The following is a 6,000-nucleotide window of genomic DNA, read 5'->3' on the forward strand; positions in this document are numbered from 1 at the left end:
TATTACTTGTTCAAGCTGCGCTTGTTCAAGATGTGACAAAAAAAATCAATAGTTTTCTTTTGTCAGCTTTGTCAGAAGTGTGTGTTGTCAGTGCCTCATCAAATCTGAGCATGTCACACGTTTCTTTTGAACATTGTAACTGGAATGGCAGACCATTATAGGTGTTTTTACAATGTTCATTGTTCGTCTGAGAAGCTATTACAGAGCTCAAACTATTTCCTCCCATAGTTTTAGTACCTAAAGTTAAAAATACTTGCTTACTCACAGAAAACATAAACACAGGCTGAAATATTTCGGTCTGCATCGGAGGAACTATGTCAAGAAGCTATAAATAGCTATAAAAATAGATGGCATGTGAACAGCCGGCAATTTGTAGCAATCTAAAGGGAGCCATTCATAACTATTCGTAATAACTAAGGTCTGTGTGACCATGGCAACTATGTTTGGTTAACACTAATCTTAATTTATTCAGTCTCTTTTTAACATTTAAATTGGATACAAAAACTGTATCTATGGGGTTTATATACATATATATATATATATATATATATATATATATATACATATATATAAATAAACATACAGTATATATACATGTGAGGTATATAAATAATATAAATAAACATACAGTATATACATGTACGTATATATGAGGTATATACTGTATATATAAAGAATACAGTATATTTATATAATAATTGATATATTTAATTATGTGTCTGTTGTGTCCATTTGGGTTCTATTTATTATGCTTGTGCTGTACTAAGCAACACATTCAGTGTTCTGATATTCCTAAAATCAGCGAAGCAAATCCAAGAAAACAATACAAAAATTACGAATAAAATGTACTGACAGAGACTGGGTTCAAGGGTTATGTCCTTACCCTCCGACTTCGAGCGACTTATGAGATATGTGGCTTTTAAGCCCCCCTGTGAGTTCAATCCAACAGCAGGGGATACATACTTTTACATTCTTCAAACAAAAAGTTCAAAATTTCCAGCTCACTGTAAACACTGCTCAGAATTCAGCCCACCCGGGATGCACCCTGAGTACACAAAGTGCTGGTGCAAATGGAAATCACTCCAATATCCACTCCATTATCTGGAAATGGCATCTGTAATCTTTTATCCGACTCCAAAGGACACCAAAAGTTCTTCTGCCGCACGCCCACTCGGGCCTACTTTCTTTGACTCCCCTTTCATGTGAAGCATGTCTTAATTTGGATGCAAATAGCAATGCCATCCAAGAATAACACTGTTCAAGCCTTCCTTACTCGACAGTTTGTGGAGATGATATAATGAACCGCCCGCAAGGGAGGCGCATCCTCCTGTGGCTATGGGTGTCATGTGAACTTCTGTTTGGACTGGGGCACGTGGGAAAGTTTGGCCCCTAGAGCCGAGCTCATGCGAAGGAGAAGAAGTGAGGGTTCCTCCTGGGTTTCATCTCAGTCAAACCTCTTTCCTCTCTCCCCCCCCCCCCCCTCCACACACACACACACCCACCCCCCCTTTATGCCTTTGTCTCACGGGAGGAGCTTCATCCCTTCATATTTTTCACTCAACTGGAACACATGTCGACTCATGCCAATTCATTTCATGGTAGAAACTAGGCGAGATTGCTTACATTCCTGCTGCCACTAAGAACTATCTCTCTCTTTTACACACACACACACACTCTCACACACAAACACACGCATACACACACACACACATGCACACACACACACACGCACACGCACATGCACATGCACATGCACATGCACATGCACATGCACATGCACATGCACATGCACATGCACACACTCACACACATGCGCACACACTCACTCACACACACACACACACACACACACACACACACACACACACACAAACACACACACACACACACACATTCATAAACACACTCACATGTCCACACATCTGGGCACAACTGGGACCCTGCTGACAAACTATTCCTTGGGGGGGGTCACTGTAATAGCTGTAATAGCTGTGCAGTTGGGCATGGCAAACAGCATGGTTGCACACACCCCTCCACCACCACCAATCCTGTGAGGCCAGACTGAGACGGGGTTTTCGTGTGTTGTGTCCGGCCTGAGCTTGAGTTATACCGGCTGTCCGCCTCCCCCACTGTCTTGCAACGTCCCGTGACAGCCTTCACTGACGTCGTGAGCAACAGGCCCGGGCCCTGTGAAAATAAGCAGAAATAGGCTTTCACGAGGGCCACATATCAGCCCTGAAAATCTGGTGCTGTCAGCTATCTGGGGCCGTGAGCAAGACCACTTGGCCTCTTATTGCTTTTGTGTTTGAGCGACTGCGGCTCCTCTGACGCCTCCCGGAGAGGACAGAGGGTGAGCGTGCGGCACCAGAAATAGCAGCTGCCAGGCCCTCTGGAGAAAAGTGTTTTTTGCGATAACGGACCACAAGGCCTTTCCAGGTTGCCCCTATCGCAAGCCAATTAAAATGCTTCCTTTTCCCTCTGCGGCTTTTTCGATCCACACACCACGCTCCGCTGGCCCATGCTGGTCGAGGGGGTTTATGATTAGCTTGAGCGCCCGTGCTGATTGTGTCCTGCAGTGCCCACCGTGTTTGTCTGGGCGCAAGTGCCCCCTGCCAGCCCCTTGGGGGGTAGAGTAGACGTTTTTCCTCTCTGTTGTTGCTGTTCTCACTCACGTTCGGAAGGTTGAAAAGCAGCTAAGGCAAGCTCTTAATGGCAGCCTTATAGCTTTGACCCCATTTGGTTGCTGTACTTGTTTTCTAGGAAGTAAAGCTCAAGTGTGAAGCAGCACTGCTAGGAAAAAAACGACAATTTCCCAGTGCTGACACTCAAGGGACAATGTACTGAGCTTCCTGGGATGTTGATGGCAGCCTACATCCTGTATTTCTATATTACAGGGAACGGCCTCTTGTCACGAATGACTAATGTCCAGATGGATGATGGAAGAACAGCAGTTGCATGCAGTTGTTTATCTGTCCTCAGAACACACATGACCCATAGATAGCTAAGAGAAAGTGGGAGTGCTCCTAGCGCTCAGCACAGACCTCAGTCCTGTAAAGCTGTGTCCATGCTAGGCCCATGCGAGCCTCCTTATAGAAGAATTTATTATACGGCTCTTCAGAACGTTCCAAAAAGCCCCGTTGATTTGAATGGGCCATCCCCAACGTTCGCAGGTACTTATTTTCATATAATGACCTGCATATAATGACCGCTGTGCTGTCAATGGCAACGGGTTTTGTGCTTCTGATATAGTTCTTTCGTATCATTCCGAAAGTATTGAGTCCGGTAACTTATCAATGGAGTTTCAGCGGACGGTTGAGCAGCTGTGTTCTAAAGAATGTTCAACGTCTCTGAAGTTCAACGTCTTTGGCGAACTATTTCTCTGCTTTTTAACACTACGTATAGTAGCAAATACATTGTAAAAAGACACACTGTGTTAAGTTATTTTTTTGTTTTGGCAAGTTGCCGTATAATAAGCGGGATAATGTATAGAACGCAGGTCCTCATCGGAAAATAAGTCCCTTCAGGGCGAAGCAAGACACCTCCGCTTCGTGTCGGTGTCCGGTTCACCCTGTCGGGACTTATTTTCCGATAAGGACCTGCGTTCTATACATTATCCCTTACATAGAATAGGCTCATATTGACTTCAGTTTTATGTTTGAAATGGCTCTCCTCAGTTCCTCATCTCTGTTTTTGTCTTGCCTACTGATGTTAAAGATGTGACAATAAGCTCTTCCACACTTGATTTGTCTTAAGGTTAGTATAGGTTTGTTAGGTTAGTATAGGTTATTATTTTGTGTATTAAATGCTTATTTATTTTGTATATTTAGTAGGTATATTATATGTTTATCATATGTGTAATTTATGTTCTGAGTACTTATATGATATGTTATATAATGTTATGTTAGGTTGCTGTGCTGAATTTCATTGCCCAGTCTGACTCTGTGATGTTCTTTGAATTTGCCAATAAAAGACTTGAACTTTCAGGAATGTAAAGGCTTTGTTATATTCCATTGCTTGCTTGTATGAAAATGTGGAAACTGTCTGCTTGCGTGGACAGAGTGAGGCTGACGTGCATATACTGTAGGTCTAAGTCCACATAGGTACAAGCGCCTGTACAAGTGCCAACAAATGGTCCATGGAATTTCATGCCATCATTTTTTCTGCATTACACGTATGTATGCTATATTTGAATAGGGAGCCTTATGTAATTTCCACCATTTCACAGAGCAGTCCATTTGACCCATGCCCTACACAATGCTCACGAGTCAGACTGAGTCATCTGCAATCTTTTGCTGTTAATAATAATAATAATAATAATAATAATAATAATAATAATAATAATAATTTCAACTTATATAGCGCTGTTAAAACCATTAATAGCAACACTGTGGTAAAAAAAATCTATTTAAACATTTCAATTGCCCTCACTGAGTTATGGCCCCATAATAGAAGTATCTCATAATCCATCTGTTTCCTCCTTTATCAAGAGAGATGCAAGAGTTATTCCACTTGTCAAAAGGCTGTTAAGTGCTTAACATCAACGGAGGATGTATCTGTTCCTGGAGGAGAGCAAAGGAGTATTTCTGCCCCACATGACATGAGTGGAGTGTATTATACACACAGACATGCAACTGCCAAAGGTCTCAGAAGGAGCTGTGAAATTCTTAAATGCTATGGGAATGAAGTGCCGTACATACTGACCTAGGTCATGCCGGTAGTTTTTGGTACCATTCTTGGGTTTTTCTCTGGTATATATTTTCAAATTTACATATTCTGGACATTAGCAAAAGATTTCCATAAATTCTCAAGAAACGGTGTCCGAGTGGAGTAATTAATCCACACCAAATCTAAATCAGTCACACCAAACAATTGCTGTTATAGAAAATGTGATGAACAGTGTCGAATGACTAAGTATCCTTCTGAAACTGAAGCTAAATCCAGCAGCAGGAGCCAGACAAACACGTGATAAAGTGATGACTTCATGAGTAACGATGACAGAGAGGCAGTGTGTCGCTACACTGTCTTGTTTTGTTGACATTCTTTCATCTCGACGAGCAGGCTGCATTACATCATGTCTCCCAGTTTGAAACCTCTTTGTGGGAGTCCTTACTTTGGCCAGTCACCTGTCTAAGGGTATGCCATGGCTCTCAGTGCACACCATCCAGTGAACCCTGATGAAAGGAAAAAACGGAGGAGGATAGCTGCCATTTTAGTCCTTTTCCTTCACTCCTAAGCTCGAAACGTTCTGATAGTGATCCAGTTTAATGACCACTTTTATGACACCAGAATTGGCCGTCATGCACCCTAGTCAGAATGATGGATTGTGTTAGTTTAACCTTTATTCACAGTCAACTCATCCGGGACATATTGTGAGAGGAGGTTCAAGGGTCTGCACTTGTGAGATCTCTTGTTTTGCTTCATACCATTCCTGTCTCATTGGAAAGATTATTCTGTCTTAGCTCTGAAGGAATGGGAAAAAATGTCTGATGTGAACACTGTGCATGAGCGCAAAGAAGATTGTTCAACTGAATATGCAGTTATCGACTCCGAGAGCTATTTGTGTACAGTAACCCATTTCAAAGAGCCCTCTACTATATAATTAGGGTTTCTGGAGTGGGTCTTTTCCAATTGTTCCAGGAAATACTAGGTGAAGATGGCACACTAACCGTTGCCCACTGGTGAAGTAAAAAGCTTCACAAGATGGCATGTGCAATGTGTAGATCATACAGGTTTGTGTTTAGAAAAAAGACACAGAACCTTTTTTTTTAAATGATAATAAAACTGTTTTAAAGGCATCTAATGTCACCGAGAGAGAAGGAAGGGCAGTCGACCTCTTGATGCTGAACAAAGCTGAAGATAACACATCCACGTGATACGGACTATGGCTCGACCTCCAGCACATTTCAAAGTAATAATCCATGTATTTATTCTGTGGTGTGACAAGTTAATTAGTTGGTTAAATTTTAAGTTGACACTTTATCAGTAAATAATGTCTGAGTG

This window comes from Sprattus sprattus (assembly GCF_963457725.1).
Source record: "Sprattus sprattus genome assembly, chromosome: 7".
Taxonomy (NCBI): domain Eukaryota; kingdom Metazoa; phylum Chordata; class Actinopteri; order Clupeiformes; family Clupeidae; genus Sprattus; species Sprattus sprattus.